The sequence below is a fragment of the Microcebus murinus genome, chromosome 27 (assembly GCF_040939455.1).
Source record: "Microcebus murinus isolate Inina chromosome 27, M.murinus_Inina_mat1.0, whole genome shotgun sequence".
Classification (NCBI taxonomy): Eukaryota; Metazoa; Chordata; class Mammalia; order Primates; family Cheirogaleidae; genus Microcebus; species Microcebus murinus.
Window position 1 is genome coordinate 13,333,532 of NC_134130.1, and position 23,990 is coordinate 13,357,521.

Below are 23,990 nucleotides of genomic sequence, written 5' to 3' on the forward strand. Positions count from 1 at the left end.
CTGTACGTGGTGGCCTGTAATCCCAGCACTCTGGGAGGCCGAGGTGGGAGCATCGCTTAAGCTCAGGAGTTCGAGACCAGCCTGAGCAAGAGCGAGACCCCGTCTCTACCAAGAATTAAAAAAAATTAGCCGGGTGTGGTGACCTGTAGTCCCAGATATTTGGGGGTCTGATGCAGGAGGATGGCTTGAGCCCAGGAGTTTGAGGTTGCTGTGAGCTATGATGATACACTGCACTCTACCCACGGCAACAGAGCAAGACCCTGTCTCAAAAAAAAAAGAGAGAGAGAGAATGAGGCTTTGAAAGCATAAATTAAAGAAAAAGAAAAAAAAGAAAGGAGAAATAATTTGCCCATGGTCTTATGATTAATAGGTAACTGACCAGGGTTAAAATATAGGTCTGTATGACTCTAACTCTTGTATTTATATTAAATTCACATGCACACAGTAAAAAAATCTAATAATTATTTTTCCATTAAAATATAATTATTAAAATGCCATAGTTTACTATGCATTATAAATACATATGTGTATGAAGAAACACAGTAATAGGAAAAAAATATTTAAATAAACCCAAAAACCAGGAAAGAAATAATAATAGAAGACCAGTTAAATTATGGTACAATAAAATGCTATGTGGTCTTTAAAAAAAAATAAGCCACCTATACTCAGGCTACTCAAATAGTTGATGAAAGGAATGTCTTTACAGGAGAATTCCAAGCAATAAATGCAAAATGAAGAACTAGAAAATCTTTTTTCAATCCTTAATGCAGTAATGGACTCAGGCAATAATAATTACTGGATGCCAAATACATGAGGTGAAATACTGATGGGGGCATTATCCCGGGCAGATTAGGCTGACACCACCAAACCCTCTCCTAAATCTTAGAGTCACTCCAGGTGAAACATGAGACACCCTGGGCCTCCCGAGGTGACACGGCAGGAAGAACACTGGAAGAACCATCCATGAAGGATTCTTGCCATAAATGCTGAACCTGAGGCCAGGCGCGGTGGCTCACGCCTGTCATCCTAGCACTCTGGGAGGCCAAGGCGGGTGCATTGCTCAAGGTCAGGAGTTCGAAACCAGCCTGAGCAAGAGCCAGACCCCGTCTCTACTATAAATAAAAAGAAATGAATTGGCCAACTAATATATATAGAAAAAATTAGCCAGGCATGGTGGTGCATGCCTGTAGTCCCAGCTACTCGGGAGGCTGAGGCAGGAGGATCGCTTGAGCCCAGGAGTTTGAGGTTGCTGTGAGCTAGGCTGACGTCACGGCACTCACTCTAGCCTGGGCAACAAAGTGAGACTCTGTCTCAAAAAAAAATAAAATAAAATACTGAACCTGAATCTAATCCAGCCTCACATATGAGGGACAGAGGAACGTGGTGAACAGCACCTGCAGGGAAGTCAGCCACATCCAGAAGGTAGGGCTTTCTACAGGACAAATAACCTCACTTCTCAAACAAATGTCTGCTTTTAAAAAGACATTACTAAAGATCAAAAAGACTTAATATAACAGTTACCATATTTGGACCCAATATGACTCCTAAGTCAAACACAATAACTGCAAAAAGTCATTTTTTATAAAATCAGAGTAATTGGAAGATGAACTGAATATTAGATTATATTAAGAATTATCGTTAATGTTCTGAGATGTGATAATGGCATTGGAAATATTTATGAGTAAAATTACACGATATCTAAGATTCAGGCTAAAATGCTTCAGATACAAGAGAGAGCAGAGCTTTAGATGGAAGCTGATTTGCAAATGCACTTCTCATTATGGAAATTTTCCAACGTACACAATAGCAGAGAAAATGATATAATAATCTTCGCATACCCAATTTCCACATTTTGCCAATCTTGGTTCAAGTTATTCCTCCCACACATACTTTCTTCTTGTGTGTATTTTAAAGTAAAATCTCAAACATCAGAAAACATATTTCAGTCATAAGTATTTCAGCATGTGTCTCTAATTAAACATAACCACCAAGCCACTATCACACCTAACAAAGTTAATAATTCCTTAAAAATTATCTAATACATAGTAAGAGTGTCAAAATATTGGTACGTGTGTTGAAGCTGGGTAATGGATAGCTGGAGGTCCATTGCACATTTTAGTTTTGTGTATGTTGGAAATTCATAATGAAACAGTTATTAAAATAATAAGGCAACTTTGTATGTACTGATCGGAAAAATCTCCAAGACCTGTTAAATGAAAAAAGACACAGAGTAGTGTATGTACCATGCTACAATTTGTGTTTCATAGATATATGTAGGCATAGAAGACACACATGGAACTAAAGATCGAAAAAGACTTAATATTATAGTTACCATATTTGGACCCAACATGACTCCTAAGTCAAACACAATAACTGCAAAAAGACATTTTTGATAAAATCAGAGGAATTGGAAAATGAACTGAATGTTGGGTTATATTAAGAATTATTGTTAATGTTCTGAGATGTGATAACGGCATTGGAAATATTTATAGGTAAAATTACACGATATCTAAGATTCATGTTACATACCCAGAAGACACACATGGAACTAAAAACAGCAGTAGTCTCTGAGGAAGAGAACTAGAACACCAGGGAAGAAGGGAGACTTATTTGTCCTTTTATAGCTTTCAAATTTGGGACAATCTATTATGTATTTAAACACATAAATCATTCATAAATTAAAAGAAAAAAAACAAAATATATAGTCACCTGGGTGCAAGATGTATCATCAAAACTTATTATTAATGTCATTGGGATCAGTCACTGCTTAAACTAATCTAATTTTGACCTCTTACCAGATTTATGTAGCAAAATTGCCCTGACATCTCTAAAATCATAAATCTCCAGCCAGCTGTTCCATCCAATATCCAATATATAGAGTCCTCTAGGTTTCAGAGCTACTATGGTCTAAAGATTGACATTTCAGCTTATTATTTTCTTCCCTTACCTACTACTGCATGTTTGCCTTATTCTGGTTAAAACTTTTTATGTTTCTGTATTATTCCAAAACTTTCTCCAATAGAACTTCTAGGAAATTTCCTTCACTGTGAGAACCACAAAGCCTCTATTTATTTCTTTCCTTGGTGGTTCAAACTGAAAGTAAGACCACCTTTCAAACTGTCCTGTGTTCAAATGGGATTAGCCTTACAATCCAGCTACTACAGATCGTCCACCTGCTTGTCCTACCTGCTAGCCATCTTTACGGGGATTTATTTGTTCACTTTTCAACTTAAATTTTAAATAATTTAAACATATGCATGCCTACACACAAGTATATAGTTGTCTCTTCACAGTAACAATTGAGATTTAACCGAAGCAGCATATTAGAGCTTATAAAGCAAGAATACATATCCTTTTAGAATATTTTTTCTAAATTTCTTCTTTTCAATCTCAAATGGAAAATGAAACAAGAGTGCATAATGAGTAAAAGACCATGGAATGTTATTCTCTGTGTGAAATTTTAGAGCAACAATTATTTTTAGTAACATCTGGGCCAAATGTTCTTGCAGGACTTGGTTTATTCTGAAATTGAATATCATACAATATCAGGATGAGGTATTTAAAATTCCACAGTATTATTCTACAAGTAACTTTATGATGAGAATGAATTTGCTTTTATAGATATCAACAAAGTTTTAGTAAGCATGGAATATATAATGTAGAGAAACAATAGTCTTTCCAGGGCAAAATAAAATAATTTTGTGACTAGAAAATGATGCAAAATCTACTTTTAAACTCAGCTTCATTCGCCATTATGGTTTAATGTTTCCTTTATTATAAAACCCAATGATACTAAGCCAGGAGGAAGAGTTATAAATCACAGAGCTCATGCTCCCACACAAGGCAAGAAGAAGATTCAATCACGTAAAACTTTCTAGAGCCCTATCTTTTCACCAGCGCTTTAATACCACGATTCATGGTAAACTTTTAAATGTCACAAATAAGATCCCTGACGATGTGTGTTCTGAATGGATGGCATGAAAGGATTTGTGAAAATGGCTTTGCTTTAAAAAAAAAAAAAAAAAAGGCACAAGCAATAAAGTTTGGATTACTTACATTTTATTTTCTGTTTTTTGTTTTGTTGTCCACAATGTACCCTGAAAATATCAAAGAATCCTACTTTGGACTTTCAACCACTAAGCTCACCCTGTAGAGCTGGGCCTTGCAGTGGGCATTGGTTTTGTGAACAAGCAACAACCTGTGCCAGCCACGGTGCCTAACCCTGGGAAGAAAATAGTGAATTTCTCTCCAGGAGCTTGGAGAAGTCTCAGGGAAGCAGACAATTGCCTACCCAAGTTAGTGAACAAGAAGTGATGCACACAAAGAGAAAACTATAACAAATATGTCATTGGCTTCTTCAAACCATTAGTAATATTATCCTGTGAAATATTTTTATTACTGAATTATATTACATTGATTGCCTTCGGGAAGTCTTCAATCATTGCACTGCATGTTAAACTGACCATAAAGCTACCGTGTTCTAGATAAAGTTGAAAGGACTGACAAGACACTGTCATACAAAAATCTGTTAAATTCTAGTATTTTTCATTAAGAACTTGCCATGAGGGCTGTCTTCTAGATCTCTGGGGTAGAATGAACAGGCAGGTAAGTGTTACTTTTAGACACTTCCCCTATCTCTTAACCATATCACGCCACAGTTTATTAATAAAATAAAATCTAATCCAATGAAGGAAGCCATTTTCTTCTCATCTAAAAGTCAACACCCCTTCCACAAAATCTGTGTCTTGTGTAAACAAAGCTTTGTCACAGCCTTTATGTCTGTGTATACAACCCTATAGAAATGCATAGTCGAAACAGTAAGAAAAATTTATGAGACAGAGCCTCAGACTTAGAAAGACTTGTCTAAAATCTCAACTGACAATTCATGGGATCTGGGGCAAGCTCATCTTCCCATGTACGAAATTTCCATAAATAAACGACATATTAGTACAGGGTCTTGTATTATTATGGGATGTGCTCAGCGTAGGGTAGCAATGTGGTTCAGGACACGCTAGCCCAAGACATGGCACCTTGGTATTGGAGGAAACATCAGAAGAAGCAGGAAGATCAATCTCTGACCTTCTCCCACCATTCTCCCCTGAAGAAGGTCAAAAAAGAATTCTCTGACCTGCCTCTGAAGGAGGTCAGAAGACTGATGCGAGAAGTGCCGTCTTATATCTGGAGGAAAGGAATGTCCCCATCTCTAAAGACACAGGGACAGAGAAGTATCTGAACACACAGGCCTTGCGAAGTTCCCCAAAGTATATAACCGTTAGATCCTACCCCTTTTGTCCGATCACCCTTTTCTATAACTGTCCACTCTTGATCTAAACCTAAGCATAAAAATGTGCAAGTTTACCTGTTTCTCTGGGTCATCATTTCTGAAGACTACCATGTCATGTAAAACTTACATTAAATATGTTTGGTTTATGCTTTTCTTTGGTTAATCTGTCTTTTTTAAAAAATTATTATGGGTACATAATCACAGTATATCTTTATAGGGTACCTGAGATGTTTTGATACAGGTATGCGATATGAATTGATCAAATCAGGATCATTGGGGTATCCATCACCTCGGGCATTTATCATTTCTTTGTGTTAGGAACACTTCAGTTCCACTCTTTCAGTTATTTTAAAGCATACCCTAATTTATTGTTGATTATAGTCAATTTGTCATGCTATCAGATATTGTCCATTCTATCTATCTACTAATAACCATATTTGTCTGTCTTTTTTTATAGCTGCCTCATCCCTAAATCTAGCAATGGGTGAGGAAAAGAAATCTTTCCTCCCCTATAGGAGTTGCTATTGTTGCTTTTGTTATTATTATTATTGCTACCACTATTTATGATACTTCCTCAAAAATCAGTTTAATTTCATGCAAAGGGCACAAGCCAAATGGGATAGGATTAAGAGATAAGAAAGCTAACAGTGTCGACAAAACCCAATGTGGGGTCTCGAATGATAGAATTGTCTTTTCAACTCAGGATAGAGGACAGACTTTTTCTAAATCAAAATACACAGAACTGTTTTTCTACCAAATCATCTCAAAGGCTGCATTGTAGCTACCTTTCCAAGTGTGGTTGTTGTGCAGTAGATTTTTGTGGCTTCTTTTCCATGCTCAAGACAAAGGACAAAAATATGCTGAAGACCTACATCTCATCCAAGGTCCAAAAGACAATAAATAAACACAGTTTTCATAAGGAAGCCCTCCACCTAAACAGTTTAGACAGTTGGGTATAAATTAGATTTAAGAGATTGTTCTAAAAAAAAAAAATCAGCATTAATCAAAATAGATTGTAGTATAGGAGGCTAAATCCATGATTAGAAAAATCCATCTATAACTTCCATGGACCCCAAACAGTAGTCTCAGATTTCACATTGAATCTGGCTAAGTCACCAGCCCGGTAAACAGTAGCATCTGGCTTTCATGTGGGATGGCATATACAATGGGCTGATCTGTAACTTTAGTCTACTTTGGACATTTAGATGGATGGGCTAAGAGCCCAGCATGTTATAATAACCCTGAAAAGCTCTTGGCTCTGGCTGTGAACACATTAGCATTAACTTAAATCTGTTGTTTTGTTTACAACAAGAGATACTTGCTTGTGCTTGCTACCTAAATGGAATGGCAAAGGCACCCAAGACCTTAAAGAGCGAAATTTACAAAATGAGTATAAGCCATTAGTCACTGTACTGAGCCTGTATGAGCTTCTACTGAACTTGTATTGCATTCTGTTTTTGCATTTCCTCTTAGTTACATCTAGTTAAAATAAATGGTATCTTCACTTGGTCTTTCTGTCTGTCCACATTAAGAACATTAATATCTACTATCCCCTTCCTGGTGTTTTCCCCACCTCCATAACCTGAAGCTTAAAATAAAATAATCCATTTGGAGGGTTCCTCGAAGATGTCACCATTTAGAAATGTCACACATACAGCCATTTGTTTCTGAGCTAGAGAGTGCAAGCTGTTTAGAACAGTGTTCCAATTATTCTTGTTGAAACCACTCAAAGCTACCAGAACTAATTTCTCCCAATATATCACTATAGTTTAATGTCTTCACTGAAAAGATGGCCTCACTGGACAGTAGAAACTGATTATTGCTCATCAAGGATATAATCAGAGAGCCTCTGTATTGTAGTCGAGGTTTCCAAAAAATGTAATTAAACAACACCCAATCTCATTTTGTGTTTATTGCTTCTATAAACAGCATGAACATAGATGAATTTCATGTGACATTTATTCGTATCTATATTGATTTCAAGCAAATATGTGACTCTTATCCTTACTCAAATTAGACTGAACAATTAACAGATGGGCATTCTAACAACATTATGGAACAGCATAACGTTGGATTGCCTTTTAAATCTCATTATACTCGTAAGCAGGCATTGCAATGTTCTATATATTTGTTCTATCATTCAATCAACAAGTATTTTCTGAAAATCTGTTATGGGTCTGGCATTAATCTAAAGAAAGAAAAATTAATCTGGAATTTTATTTTATATTAAATAGCTTTAAAATGGTTTCAAATATATCACGTTGAATAAGCCTGCATAAAGAAAGAATATTATGTGACTCAGAAAACCACCCAAACAGAAAGAAGCTTCTAAATGTTCTCATAGTGATTCACCATAAGTGAGCAACAGTCGCCCTCATTATTTTAGGGTGCCCCCATCCCAGTAAGCCAACGTTGGACAGCTCCAGCAATCTGGTATTTGCAGTCTCGTGACATGACCCACAAAGAATATACACATGCTACTCTCCTAAGAAAACAGAAATTAAATTTCTTTGTAAAGACTTCCAATCTAGTGCCCATCAATACATGAGTGGATTAATAAAGCGTGGTATATGTATACCATGGAGTACTATTCAGCTAAACAAACGGTGATATAGCACCTCTTGTATTTTCCTGGATAGAGCTGGAACCCATTCTACTAAGTGAAGTATCCAAGGAATGGAAAAATAAGCACCACATGTCCTCACCAGCAAATTGGTTTCACTGATCAACACCTAAGTGGACATATAGGAATAAAATTTAGAGGGTATCAGGCAGGTGGGAGGGGGTGGAGGGGATGGGTATATACAAACATAATGACACACTTGAAACTCTGACCCAAGGGTGGAAGGGGCAAGGGCAATATACGTAACCTTAACATTTGTACCCCCATAATATGCTGAAATTAAAAAAAAAAAGTCATAAAAAAATAAAAAAGACTTCTAATCTATTCCAAGACATTCTTAGGGAGGAAGGGTGAAACTGCAGTGATTTTACTATTCTAGTAATACCGAAGCATTTTAAACAAAATAACCTGAAATTGAAAACAAGCTGAATTTTGAAAGAAAATGTTTTCTCCTTAGGCTGCATGATTACAGAAGGAGCACTGGACTGGGAGTCAAGAGATCCCTTGACGGGTCCTGACTCCTCACTCATCAGATGTGTAACTCTGGCCAGTAAAACACAGCACTGAGCTGTCAGTCCTAAGGTCCTGTTCTAGCTCTAAGTCACTAACCACGGTGACTTCCGTGAAAAGTAGAAATCTGGGGTGTAGACAGCCCCTCTGCATGAAACCCAGCCAGCTTCATGTGACGATTAAAACAAGAAGCAAATACAAAGACATTAAACAGGGTGTGTGTGAGATAGGAAAATGAATAACTTTCTTCCATTTCTTTTCATGTTACTGCATTCATATTTAAAGAAAAGAAATTCTAAACCCCCCGTAAGTGGGCCTCTCTACCCTAAAAGGCTGATGGTGTGTCTGCAGAGAAATGAGGGCTCTTTGGTTTTATGATCGAGGAATGAATGTCCCCAAATATGGGCACCATTTTTTTTTTTGGCGTGTGGCCAAAAAAGGGGGTGTGGTCTAGGCCGAGAGAAGGGGCTAGGTCAGGAAGAGTACCCCTGAACCCCTCACACTGTGCTGCATGAGATGGCCAATGGGAATACAAACATAAAAGCAGTAAGAGAGATCCTTTCTGGGGTAAATGGAGCTCCACTCAACAATATGGAAGAAGGACAAGGCGGGGTGAGGGGTGGGGTCTTCCATTCTTCTGTGGCTTCATTTTACGTGGCGTGTAGCTGTGACAGACTCAAAGGATGCATGGGAACTGTCTCTGCCCTAGTGTTTATGCAGTTGCGTGCAACAGAACAGGAAAGACAATAATCCATGTTCACAACACTATGGGTGGGGCAAGCTCTTTTCTGCTGTTTGGTGTTCCGGTGACTTAAACCATTTATTGCAAAAGGTTTAGACCTTCATCCCATCACCTTTCCCAACCCACAGTTTCTTCAATGCCTAAATGTTTCTGGAATCAGCCTTTGGCCCCAAAGCCTACAGCTGTGCAGAGACTCACAAAAAAGACTTGGGGTTAAAAAATAAATAAATAAAGATGTTCCCCATGCTTAAAGACACAGCCCGATGCGTTGCCTGTTGTCTTTCAAAAGGACACCAAACACCTTGACTTAAACTCCATCAGGTGTTCACAGCAAAATGCCAGGGCAAATAAACAATCCGTTCTTATAAATCCCCCTTTCTTTCTCCTTCCAACCACACACGTTTATCTGCAGTCTCTAAAACCAATGCAGCGTTGTGCGCCCCGAAGGAACTGGAAGATGTTATTGGATTGAGTCCCTTGCTCTGCAAAAAGGCCACACCTAAAATTCCCGGCAGAGGTGAGAATCACTCCCGCTACGCGAGTATGGGAATGCGGTCCTTGCTACCAGCAAAAAACAAAACAAACAACAAAACAGTGCTTATAAATCCGTGTCTCTCAGACTTCTCGCCCCTCTCTAATCGGGCTTCGGAAGCAGGAAAAGACAATTCACTCGCCGGGGAGAGGGCGGAGGACTCCATCACCCTTCCGCCGCCAGCACCTGTTCTGCCAGCTGACACTACCTAAGGGGAATTGTGACCGTCAGAAGGGCCCTGCGGCGACAGCGCTGCCGCCCGCGCGCGAGCCGCGTCTCCCCGCCGGTGCGCCCGCCCGCCCGCCGCAGGGAAGGGCGGCGGCCACCAGGTGCCCCTCCGGCAGGCACGCAGCCCCGTCTCTGCACAGCGGCGACCCTGAGCCGAGACGGCCACCACCCTGCGTCCCCTCCCTGCCGACCGCACAGAGGCCGACACCGAGTCCACTCGGAGTCCCAAAGCAGTTCCTCGACCCAGGTCTGACACACCCGCCCCGCGATCGCAGGACCAGAGGCTGCGGGCCAGAAGGGCGCGTCCCGCGGGAGCAGCGGGCCGGGGCTGGGACCCGCGCCCACGCGGCGCTGCCGCGGCTCCCGGGCGGCTCGCGGGGCGGCGTCCTCACAAAGGCGCCCCGCGCGGCGACGCGACACCCGCCCGCCCGCCCGGCACTCACTGGCGCGGCCGCTCCTCCCGCCGAGGCCGCGCGGGCAGGCGACAGGCGGGCGACAGCCCCGCTCGCGGCCGCTGAGGTCTGGGAGGCGGCAGGCGGGACGGCGCTCCCGGCTCAGCCCGACCGCGGGCCATGTGCCTCCAGCGGGCCAGTCCCCCCGCGCGCCCGGCACCACATGACCCGCGCCCGCCGCCACAGCGCCGCCGCCCGCCCGCCTCGCTCGCGACAGCGCCGCCGCCCGCCCGCCTCGCTCGCGACAGCGCCGCCGCCCGCGCGTGGCAGGCGGGCAGGCGGGCAGGCGGCGCGTCCCCACAAAAACAATAGTCGCTTTTCGCCTGGTTAAAAACAGAAGGAAAAAATTAAAAAACAGAACAAAAAAAAGCAAGAAAAGCACTTGGATTTGTCTGCAGCCTAAATGGATCGGACACACGGGAGTCACCGGAGTCCCACGCCCAGCTTGGGGAAACTGAGGAGGAGCCGCTGTCGAGATGCCAGGGCCCGGGAGTGGTGTCATCTGCAGATCATCCCCCCCCCACACACACACACACCTTTCAGGAGATCACCTTTTATATATAAGTTTGAGTCGCAAAATATTGGTGGGTTTCATATGGTTTATTCTTTGAGCTTGTCACCGCCGAGTTCGGTTCACGGAAGACGTCAGGGAGGTGACACTAGGCTCGGTGAAATACACAGTAATCCCGTGGTGAGGGGACTCAGGCACAGCCCGACGGAAACAGACTTACAGACCTCGACAGACAGGCAGGAAGTCAGAACCATCTTTGCATTCATTCATTCATTCATTCACTCATTCAGTAGCCATTCATTAAACGCCCACTATGCAGTTGGGACAAAAGGAGGGGACTATCAGAATGAGGGAGGGGATTGAATATTTGTAAAAAGGCTTCTAATTCTATTTCTGTGACAAGACAAGGAATAATAGCCTTATCAGGGGTCCTTATACAATATTCTGTATCTATTTTTTTTTTTTTGAGACAGAGTCTCGCTTTGTTGCCCAGAGTGAGTGCCATAGTGTCAGCCTAGCTCACAGCAACCTCAATCTCCTGGGCTCAAGCGATCCTCCTGCCTCAGCCTCCCAAGTAGCAGGGACTACAGGCATGCGCCACCATGCCTGGCTAATTATATATATATATATATTAGTTGGCCAATTAATTTCTTTCTATTTATAGTAGAGACGGGGTCTCGCTCTTGCTCATGCTGGTTTCGAACTCCTGACCTCGAGCAATCTGCCCGCCTCGGCCTCCCAGAGTGCTAGGATTACAGGCGTGAGCCACCGCGATGGGCCTTTCTGTGTCTAATACTGAATCTGAAGACCGGTAACAAAACCATGTTGTATCTTAACTTAATTATGACAAATGGTAATAAATGCAACCTTTAATGTAGGAATAACCAAAATCATTAAGGCTTTATGAAGCACAATCATAGCCAAGTTAGACCGCAGTGACCAAAAATATATTTTTTCTCTAGCAGAGAGGAAAATTTACTTTTTTTCTACTTTAACTGAATTACTTCCTATGCATTTGATTTGTCAACTATATTTCAGATATTTGTGTGGAAACAGAATATCACTAACCAGCTTATGAATCCATTAAATATCATGCACTTCGGTACCATTTTCAGTGACTTAAACATATGGGTGGTCAACACATAGAATAAATGAATTGACTCTGTGATATTGTAATATAATAAGAAATATATATATTTGATCTTTAACCCCGGTTTCTGGCACAGAGCTCCTAAAACCCTTGTAATTTCCTGACTGATGAGGTGAGACGAGCATATTCTGTTATTCATGATAAGCCCCTTTTCACCGTACCTGAGTTTATGCAAAGGAGCTGACTCCCGGTTGAGGGTAGGGGCCTGCCTGGTAGTTTCAGGATGGGAGCTAGTTGCCAGAGAAATCAACCTCGTGATCACAGGGTTGGAACTTTCAGACCCACCCCACCTCCACAGAAGGGAGAGGGGCTGAAGATTGAGTGACTCATCAGTAGCCAATGATTTAATTAATTGTGCCGAGGTAATGGAATCCCCATAAAACCCCTAAACAATGGGGTTTGGAGAGCTTCCGAGTTGGTGAATGTACCCACGTGCTGGGAGGGTGGTGCATCCCAGCTCCATGGGCACAAAAGCTCCTGTCCTCCAGACCCTTCCAGACCTCCCCTTGTATGCCTCCTCATCTGGCTGTTCATTTGTGTCCTTTATTCTCTATAAAAATCAGTCATAGCAAGTGAAGTGGTCCCCTGAGTTCTATGAGCTGTTATAGCAAATTGTCAAACCTAAGGAGGGGGTCATGGGAACCCCCAATTTGTAGCCAAGTTGCACAGAAGTGTGGGTGACCTGAGGACCAACCACTCCTTGCCATTGGCATGTGAAGTCTGGGGCAGCCTTGTGGGACTGAGCCCTCAATCTGTAGGGTCTGCTTTAATCTGGGTAGTTACTTAGTGTTGGGATTGAATTACATTGTAGGACACTAAGTTGGGGTCTGCAGAGAATTGGAGAATTTCTTGGCATGGAATCTCATCAAATTCCACAGTCACAAGCATCCTAGTTATCTTTTTTTTTTTCTTTCTTTTTTTTTTTTTTTTTTTGAGACAGAGTCTCACTTTGTTGCCCAGGCTAGAGTGAGTGCCGTGGCGTCAGCCTAGCTCACAGCAACCTCAATCTCCTGGGCTCAAGCGATCCTCCTGCCTTAGCCTCCCGAGCAGTTGGGACTGCAGGCATGTGCCACCATGCCCGGCTCACTTTTTCTCTCTATATTAGTTGGCCAATTAATTTCCTTCTACTTATAGTAGAAACGGGGCCTCGCTCAGGCTGGTTTCGAACTCCTGACCTTGAGCAATCCGCCTGGCTGGGCCTCCCAGAGAGCTAGGATTACAGACGTGAGCCACCGCGCCCGGCCCCATCCTAGTTATCTTCTCTGGGGAAAATATCACATACAAACACAGTACAAAACAAATAAATGGCTTAAATATTTTATATAAAATCAAAAAATTATTATTATATCAATAATTATATAGATTATTATTAGATTGAATTATTTCCATAACATAGGTTATATAAATACTATTACTGATATTATAGCTTTCATAAACATATAAAAAATAGTATTTTCAAGATAATCTCCATCGAAGGGAGAAAAGAAAAAAGAAAATAAATAAAGATAAATTAATAAAAAATTAATAACACTAAAAAAAATAGTATAGTCCACATTAAATGTAAGGAACAAATACAAAATAATGAAAACCAAAGATTTGTGTATTTTGTGATTATTCTGCGGGGGAAAGAGCTAATTATTAAACTAGGATAAGGAAAATTAAAATGATATATTTTTCTACTTAAGAAATATCTTTTTGCTTTGAATTTCTTGGGATTTTGCTGACCTTTATAACTAAAATTAACTTTGGCAATTTAAAAACAGCACTTTTTGGCCGGGCGCGGTGGCTCACGCCTGTAATCCTAGCTCTCTGGGAGGCCGAGGCGGGCGGATTGCTCGAGGTCGGGAGTTCGAAACCAGCCTGAGCAAGAGCGAGACCCCGTCTCTACTATAAATAGAAAGAAACTAATTGGCCAACTAATATATATAGAAAAAATTAGCCGGGCATGGTGGCTCATGCCTGTAGTCCCAGCTACTTGGGAGGCTGAGACAGAAGGATCGCTTGAGCCCAGGAGTGTGAGGTTGCTGTGAGCTAGGCTGACGCCACGGCACTCACTCTAGCCTAGGCAACAAAGCGAGACTCTGTCTCAAAAAAAAAAACAGCACTTTTTAAGTATCCGTCCCAATACCCACACAGAGTGGTATTTTGTCACTATTTCATACTCTATGAGCTAAGTGGGAAATTTGGCCTCACAGACAATATGCTCCTTCCAAAATCTATACAGTTAACGAAAGTTTACCATTGAAAAGACTATCACTGCTACTGCTAACACCCTGGTTCAGGCTACCATCATCCTTTGTCTGCGGGGCTATATGGCAACTGCCTCCACTTGTCTTCCGTACAGCAAGCAGAATGTTCTTCTTAATCACACTGAATCTCTCTTTTACTTAAAATCCTCCAATGGTTTCCCATCTCATTGAATTCCTCATAGAGACCTCAAAACCCTTCAATTATACTGCTTAGCTGTTTCCCAAGGAGCTTAGTAGCCTAGTAAGTAACATACTGAACATTACTCTCCTTGGCTGAGTCACTGTTCATTAAGTAATGAACACTCGTTTTCTGTGATTCATTGATTTCATTAGGATGGATTATCAGAAATTGAATTATTGAATCAAAGGACGTCGTCTTATTCCAAAGAAATAGTGTTTAGGCCAGAGGTATAGCTGCCCACCCAAAGACTACAGCTTCCAACCTCCCTTGCAACTAGGGGTGGCCTTGTGAGCAGAATTCCACCTCCCTTGCTTAAAAAAGCAGTCTTTGTCCTAGACGTCTTGTTTTCCCTCCGTGCAAGCTAGAACACAGACTTGCCTGGGACCTCGCTTCAACCACACAGCTTTAACACTTAGGGAATGGCAGAGCAAAGGAAGGGAAGAAAACTGGACCACAGAGCTGCCCTCCCAACCTGGACCACTCACTCTGGACTGCTGTATCAAAGCAAAATAACAGCCAGGCGCGGTGGCTCACACCTGTAACCCTAGCACACTGGGAGGCTGAGGTGGGAAGATCACTTGAGGTCAGGAGTTCAAAACCAGCCTGAGCAAGAGCGAGACCCCATCTCTACTAAAAATAGAAAGAAATTAATTGGCCAACTAATAGATATAGAAAAAATGAGCCGGGCATGGTGGCGCATGCCTGTAGTCCCAGCTACCTGGGAGGCTGAGGCAGGAGGATTGCTTGAGCCCAGGAGTTTGAGGTTGCTGTGAGCCAGGCTGATGCCACAGCACTCACTCTAGCCTGGGCAACAAAGTGAGACTCTGTCTAAAAAATAGAAAAATTAATTCAGGTTTTTTTAAGCCATTTCATTTTGGTACCTCTTTTTTATAGTATCTTAGGCTCTATCCTAACCAGTATAAATGGCTTGAACTTTTTAAGACTTTGAATTCGCATGACCGAATTACTTAGCAGAAAGCCAATAATCAACTGGCATTCCCACCAGTGCGTCCGAGATCACAGTTCTACTGCACTCTTGTCAGATTTGAGGCTCAGTCCTTTTAAAGAAAATCTACTCATTTGATAAAGAAAAAATAATATATAACCTCTTTCTTATCATTATGAGTTGAAAATGATTCAATAATAACTATTTATTGGTATTTCATCTTTTGAGAATTGCTTGTCTGTGCTGATTTTTCTTTTTACTGGATTTTTGATACTTTTCTTGTCCATTTTGTTGAACTTCACTGGATTTTTGATACTTTTCTTGTCCATTTCGTTGAGCTTCATTGTTTTGTCTTTCAATTCTGCTTTGGGGAAACATGTTAAAATGTTTTATTGGCATCATGTGTAATTTTTCCATTGTAATTTGTTCCATTGAAAGCTTTCACAATGCCCAGATCTTGAAGGCTAAATATCCTTCCTCACTAAAAAGAACCAGGGCTCTTGGGGCAAAAGGCTGATTTCAGATCCGAAGCAGAGAATGTAAAGGGTGAGCTCAAGACATCATCTTATATCACAAAGCAAGGGAATTATTGAAGGGCACTGTGGTCATGTCAAAGGACAGGGGTCAGCCCTGTCTAGGGAGGTTCTCAAAGGCCCACTTCGTCTAAGCATATGTTCTAGTTACTGTGACTATGTGAAAAGTCATGCCAAACTTAGCTTAAAACATTTTCAGCTGTGCGTAGTGGGTCATACCTGTAGTCCCAGCTATTTGAGAGGCTGAGGTGGGAGGATTGCTTGAGCCCAAGAGGAGACTAGACAACATAGCAAGACCCCATCTCAAAAAAAAACAAAAATATTTTTCTCATAAATCTGCAGTCTGAGCAGGGCTCAGTAGGTCAGCTGATTTCTACCCCACTTAGCATCATTTGTGCTAGAGACTGAAATTTTCTGAAATATCATTTACTCATAAGACCAGTGCCTACACTGGAACAGCTAAGGGATGGAACAATTAGGACTCTTTAGTCATCTATTTCTCTTACGTTGTTTTTCCTTCTGCTCTCTTCAACATGGTGGCTTCAGGGTGGCTGGATTTCCCTAAAAGCGTGTGTCCCAAGAGAGTGCCAGGCAGAAGTGATAGAGAAGTGTCAACGTCACATTGTAAGAAGAACATGTGGGGCGGACTATATTGGTGTAGCTACTTCAGTAAATACAATCTGTCCCAGCATTGTAATGACTGTTATTGATTGACACATTTGAATAGATAAAAATCCTAATGATACTCAGCGCAGAAAGAAAAAAACACATCACCAATTGAGGTAACTATTACACCAATTTCTTACTTAAAAATTGTTAAAAAGTGTTAAGTATTAATTCTTCCTTTTCTAAATGGAACCCTAGTTCAGCGTAACAAATATCTCCAGTTAATGAGGAGGAACTGTATCAGAAGAACGTTAGCTAATGAAAGCAAAAAGACTAGCAGAATTGAAAAAAATCACCATTTTGCAACTCATAATGTTGTATTTGGTTCAGACAAGAATTAGCAATATAGGCAAAAAGTGTTGAGTATAAGGTTGATAGGGTACTAAATATTGATCCGCTGCTGAGTTACTAACACATAGAACTTTCCTCAAGGGAAAAAAATCATGACTTTACAATAAATAGATCTATTAATTTTCCCATTTACCATTAATGCAAGGCTTGGTCTTAGTATCATAAAAAGTAACACAACTGGGTATTATGCAACTCCCAATACGATACAATATAATGTTCACAGTATCACCCATGACATATTCTTGAATGTTTTACCTGACTTTAATAACAACTTTAGATCAAAATTTTCAGCCTATGGGAAATACAGTGGAGTGTTAACTAGAATTTAAATGAAATCAGATGAAAACAATCATACAAATCCAGAAAATGGAATTCTACCAGGAAATTGATCCAGTCTTGTCAACAAGAAAACGTAAAGAAAAAAAAAAAGAGGGGGAGGAAGGAGAATTTTTATGGATTAACAGGATTAACAGAGTAATAGGAACTAAGAGCCAAATGTTATGAGGCATGTAGGTAAAGACTGAATTCTGGTTTGAGCAACGTAGCTGGAAAACACACTTTGGGAACGAACGACTGAGGAAAACTCAATATATACTGAATATTAGGGGATATCATGGAATTATGGCTGGTCTGAGTGCAGTGGTGTTTACGACTAATTGATCACAACCAGTTACAGATTCATTTGTTCCTTCTCCACTCCCACTGCTTCACTTGCCTAGCCTTAAAAAAATTTTTTTAAAGGTATTATAGAATTATTATTAATTTTTTCGATGTGATAATGATGAAAGTATTCCACTTAGTTAAGAAAAATATGCTTACTTTAGAGATGTATTTGAAAGAATGTAAGGGTTAAGCAATATGTCTATAATTTATTTCCAAATGCTTCAAAAAGAAAATAAATATGGCGAAGTGCTAAAAATTGGTAAACTTAGATAAGGAATATATGGATATTTGTCATATTATTCTATTTATTTTTAATAAGGTATATATAGATATTTGTCCTCGTATTCTATTTATTTTTATATTTGAAATGTGTTACACTAAAATATAATAAAACAAAAATTCTCCCCAAATGCAGGGGTTTTCTAAATATTCACTTCTAATTTTTCTAATTTTTATGGCTTGATTTTTTTTTTTTTTTTTTTTTTTTTGAGACAGAGTCTCGCTTTGTTGCCCAGGCTAGAGTGAGTGCCGTGGCGTCAGCCTAGCTCACAGCAACCTCAAACTCCTGGGCTCGAGCGATCCTTCTGCCTCAGCCTCCCGAGTAGCTGGGACTACAGGCATGCGCCACCATGCCTGGCTAATTTTTTATATATATATATCAGTTGGCCAATTAATTTCTTTCTATTTATAGTAGAGACGGGGTCTTGCTCTTGCTCAGGCTGGTTTTGAACTCCTGACCTTGAGCAATCCGCCCGCCTCGGCCTCCCAAGAGCTAGGATTACAGGCGTGAGCCACCGCGCCCGGCCAGCTTGATTTTTTTTAAACCATTTAACATGTAATTTAAATTACCTGGAAGTCTTTTTAGAGTATTTTGTAATTTCCTCAATTACCAAGCTAATTGTCCTAGAAAATGTATTAATATTAAATAAGTCCTCAATTTCTCCCCAGTTGTTATACCACTTTTGTCTTTTATTAAATTATTGATGTATCAGAGTCTATTTCTGAGATAACCATTCCATTGATTTGTCTGCACCACTGTCACTTTAATTTATAGCTTTATTTTTTTCTTTTTTTAATTTTAAAATTTTTTATTTATTTTATTTTTACTTTTATTTCCTTTCTTAGACTCTTATAAAAATATTAATTTAGCCGGGCGCGGTGGCTCACGCCTGTAATCCTAGCACTTCGGGAGGCCGAGGCGGGCGGATTGCTCAAGGTCAGGAGTTCGAAACCAGCCTGAGCGAGACCCCGTCTCTACCAAAAATAGAAAGAAATTAATTGACCAACTAAAAATATATATACAAAAAGTTAGCCGGGCATGGTGGCGCATGCCTGTAGTCCCAGCTACTCGGGAGGCTGAGACAGTAGGATCGCTGAGCCCAGGAGATTGAGGTTGCTGTGAGCCAGGCTGACACCACGGCACTCACTCTAGCCTGGGCAACAAAGTGAGACTCTGTCTCAAAAAAATATATATATATATATTAATTTATACCTTTATAATGAACCAACCTTCTCTTTTCAATATCCAAAGCCTTTATTGTCTATTTATTTTTCTAGGTAATTTTTGGAATTTGCCCCAACCCCCCCAAAAAAAATCCCCCTTTTTTTTTCTTTTGGTTTGCTACTGGCTTTTGATCAAAATTGAATTGGGAAGAATTATCATCTCTATAATATTTGCAATTAATACTTACTTCCACTAAAATTTTAAGAGCTCTAATTTTTATTTCTCCTTTATATAGATTCATAATTTGCTTTCTTCAAATTCTCCACTACCACAGGTTTTAGTTCTGCTCTCTGGAGTGACATGAAATTTGTGTACTCCCACATAACTGAAGAGAGCGATTATGTTCCCAGATTATTCAGCCATTTCCTATTTGACATGATTTTTCCCTCTTCACTGTCCTGCTCACCCATTCCGGGATAGGCTCCACTTTCTCCATGTTTCCTCTTGAACCAGGGGACCCAGGAGAGGATGCAACACTCCCAATGTGTGTGGTCTCAGAGCACAAAGCAGAGGGACTATTGCTTCCCTTATTCTGGACGCTCAGCTGTTATTAATGCAGTCTAGATTTGAGTGCATGTGTCTTGGCAGTCCTCACACCCTTGGCTATGTTGAGTTTGCAGTCCTAAAAACACTAGAACTTTTTCACTGACTTGTTCTTAAAATAGACCTTCATTTCCTTGAATATAAGCACAATGAATGTTGAATCTATCTGTATATATGTGCACATATATATATATATATATATGGATATGTGTATCCCGGTGAAATTTCGTCTTTTCAATATTGGTCCGTACTTTCAGCCTAACTCTAAATCCTAATTCTATTTTCTAAACCATTAAAAATTAGTCATCTACAAATTTAATAAATATGTCTTTTTTTGGCCTCATCCACAAAGTCTGACAAAGAGCAAAGCCCCAAGTACTGTAACAAAACAAGCAAGTGCTGCCTTCTGGGGGACTGCCCAAGGCCAGGCTGAAATATAGCATCTTCAGCGTTTCCTTATTTACTAGGAGACCTGTGAGTAAAGGACCACAGTTAGTTTGATCTCACTTGTTCTTTGTAAACTCAAGCTCATCCTTAGTGTTTATTTCTCCCCAATCTAAGTGCTCACAAAGTTTTAAAATTCATTCTAAATTTTGCTAAGGAACAATGTCAAGTCTAATTGTACATCAAAATCCAAAGTTTACCCCCTTTCTAAAAACCTGGATAAAAGTCACCCTCACCCAGAACCTCCGCCACTCTCTAGCTCTACTCAAAGAACAGTGACTGTCAATTGCATCTGCACATTTCATGGCTCTGGTCAATTGCATCTGTACATTTCATGGCTCTGGTCAATTGCATCTGTACATTTCATGGCTCTGATCAATTGCATCTATACATTTCATGGCTCTGATCAATTGCATCTATACATTTCATGGCTCTGATCAATTGCATCTGTACATTTCAAGGCTAGGGTCAATTGCATCTGTACATTTCATTCCTTATAGCTTGGAACACATGTGATACCTAAACGCACTTCTGGGAAGGCGTTTGCACACATTTGTCTCCTCGAGTAGATTTTAAGTTTCTTAAGAACAGTACTGTCAACTCTGGAAGGCCGAGGCAGGCAGATCACTCAAGGTCAGGAGTTCGAAACCAGCCTGAGCAAGAGCGAGACCCCGTCTCTAGTATACATAGAAAGAAATTAATTGGTCAACTAATATATTTATAGAAAAAATTAGCCGGGCATGGTGGCGCATGCCTGTAGTCCCAGCTACTTGGGAGGCTGAGGCAGGAGGATTGCTTGAGGCCAGGAGTTTGAGGTTGCCGTAAGCTAGGCTGAGGCCATGGCACTCACTCTAGCCTGGGCAACAAAGCAAGACTCTGTCTCAAAAAAAAAAAAAAAAAAAGAACAGTACTGAGTCACAGTCAGTTCAATTCAACTGACACTTACTGAGTCTGGGGTATTTTGACAGTGACTGTGACAGGAGACAGGAAGGTCCCTTCAGAAGAACATCAGAAGCGAAGGGGCAGCACTGCACAGTGTGGGCAGGACCTGGAAAACTGTTTTGCAGCGCTGGACCGAGGGCTGTGGAGGGGCAGGAAGTGAGGACAGAGAGGAGGTCAAGAGCGAGCTCGATCAGAGCAGGCCTTGGAAGCCATGCTAATGAACTTCAACTCCATCCCATCGGAGAGAGTTGGAAACAGGCCACCTAAAAGCCAGATTCCCCTGCAGATTCATTGTGTTTGCCCAGCACTCTAAACAAAGACATAGAAATCTGCGTGCCTATCTGCTTTGTCGCAGTCTCTGCATCCTTGTTGTCTCACACTGCCACCAGACCATTTGGACCCTTGTCGGGTTCATTGACAGGAGGCTCTCCAGGGCCTAAGTCAGTGCTGAGCATCAGGGCCACCAAAAAGGATCTGCTGACCGGCCCATTGGCCTAGCCCACTTCGCCTTACCTGTCGCAAAGGTAGGCAGCCAATACCAGCTGCTACAGATGCCTTCTGGTTTCCTTCCTCCCAACCCATAAAAATATAAGAAGTTTAATTATAAAATTTCACTTTTTAAAGAACCTTCTGCTTCTCTGGCACCTGCTTGTCATTCAACATCCTCATGATACAGTAATACCCATCTTTCATCTGAATTTTTGAGGCCAACATTTCCTACAAACTGGGGTCTGACTCAAGTCTCAAATAGCTGTTCTCCTGATCGCTTCCTCACCACTCTGGGAGGTCAAGTTGGCAGCACAGCTGGTTGAAGGTTCATCGAACGCTTTGTTTTTAGCGGAACAAGAACTACCGGAACTGACACTGACAATCTCTGCATTGATGTTGTAATTGATATTTAGAAGCCATCCTCCATGTCCCCCACCTCACCTGGCATTCTCTAGTAAGTTCCCTCCATGAAATGCATTTTGTTTTACTCTCCTGTTGCCCACATACGAATGCTCATCACTCTCCAGTTGCCCGATTCTTGTGAAAGGATGTAGCATCTTGAAATGCAATGCTGTTGCCACTACACCCCATCCCTTCATATACTACAGATATAAAATCACCGAACAATACCACCAAAGCTGCTGCTTTTGAACAGTATTGTTTTAAAAGCTGTAAGACTGGTCATGTGTTGATGACTGTAGAAGCTAGGTAACGGATATAGGGGCCTTGTAAGTTATTCTATATGTATATAGGGTATACTATTCTTTTTACTTTTGAATATATTTGGAATATATTTGAATTATAAATTAATATTTGAATTATAAATTAATTCAAAATTTGGAGATTTCAATATTAAAAATACTTTTTAACTCTTCAAAATTATCATATCATTTATTCACCCAACATCTACTTACCAAACATTGTGCTAGACAATAATACAGAGATGATTAAAACAAAGTCTCTATCTAGGGTTACCAAATAAAACACAGGAGGCCTTCCTTGTTAACTTTGAACTTCAGATAAACAATAGTATGTCTTTAGTGTAAGTATGTTCCATGTAATATTTGAAATACTTATTCTCTCACATTTCTGCAAGTACAGGGTCTGAAATCATTCCCACTGGGTTGAAATCAAGGTGTCTGCAGGACTGTGCTCCCTCCAGGAGCTCTGGGGGGAAATCTGCTCCTTGCCCCCCCCCCAGCTTTGGTGTCAGCCAGCGTGTCTTGGCTTGTGGCCGCATCACTCCAGTCTCCAAGACTAACATCTTCACATCTCTATCTGCTCCTCCTTTACAGCCTTCTCCTCGGCGTCTGTATCAAATCTCCCTGTGCCTGTCTCTTGTAAGGGTCTCTCTGCCTATCTCTTATAAGGTGGGCCTATAGGGCCCACCTGGATAAATCCAATATAATCTCCCCATTTCAAGATCCGTAATTACATCTGCAAAGACCTTTTTCCAAATAAGGCAACATTTAAGGGTTCCTGGAATTAAGATCTGATATCTTTGGAGGCCACTATTCATATTACTGTAGGTGCTGCAGTGGACATCCACTAGGGAATGCGGGAGAAACAGAGAAGGAACTGACAGTTCCACTGGACAGGAGATGAAGGAGGAGCAGGATGCCAAGAAAGGCTTCCTAAATCAGTGGTGTCAGACAGTATAAATCACTAAAGCAGCAGTGATCATAACAACCAGTCACCAGACTAATCAGAACGGACACCACATGTAAATAACCACTACAGCCTACCAGTGAGTACCAGTGGGGCATCAGTCTTGATAACAAATGTAAAACTCAAGGCTTGCTACAGGAGAATCAATAAGAAGTGGCAACCGGATGACAAAAATTATTTACACTAGACTCTAGTAAAGGAAAATAAAAATCTCAGGATCCACCCCCAACTCCTTATGCAAAAGGGAAGGTAAAGGCCTCAGGCACCTGCGGAGGACTGTCCCCAGGGATCTTTCCGTAAGAAAATTCCTTGCTGGACTCCGATATGCAAGGGCATGCAAGTTGTCACCATAGGTCTGCAGGCTAAGTGTAGCTCCTAAAACTAATCTTCCATTCCGTGCTAAGAATGAACTAGTTCATCTTCCCAGGTGCAGAACAGAGACAAGACAAGATCAAACATTCTTCCACCTGCCCAGGGACATCTACATCACCGATGTTTCCTTCACTCCCTTTTTCTCTTCCAATACTCCTTTTATCTTACGTAAAATGTGCATTTCTTAGGCCTCACAAGAATGTAACCATTTTGCCTGACTGCTTCATTCTTTCTTTCTGTGTGCCCTTTAAATACTAAAGTTCCCAAATTCCCCTTTAGAAAAGCAATTGCAGATTGGTCAGTGGTTTGTGTTTTCCCCAGGTGTGTCCTCAAACTTTGGCTTAGGAAACCCCCATGGGTTGAGATCTCTGCCTCAGTCACTTATTTTGGGTTGTCACTCCTCAGAT

General features: G+C 41.0%; 1 protein-coding gene across 8 annotated transcripts in view; it reads right to left on the bottom strand.

Moving 5' to 3' along the window:
- The window catches only part of ANK2 (ankyrin 2), a 559,765-nt gene that overhangs the window by 470,053 nt on the left and 65,722 nt on the right, over positions 1–23,990 (bottom strand). For 4 of the 8 annotated variants that reach the window (XM_075998078.1, XM_075998073.1, XM_075998069.1 and 1 more), the window contains exon 1: positions 10,363–10,488. The exons of the other annotated variants lie outside the window; for them this stretch is intronic. The gene's annotated coding sequence lies outside the window, so the exon portion shown is untranslated. Of the gene's footprint in view, positions 1–10,362; positions 10,489–23,990 lie in introns of those variants that run through there. 8 annotated transcript variants of the gene reach the window in all.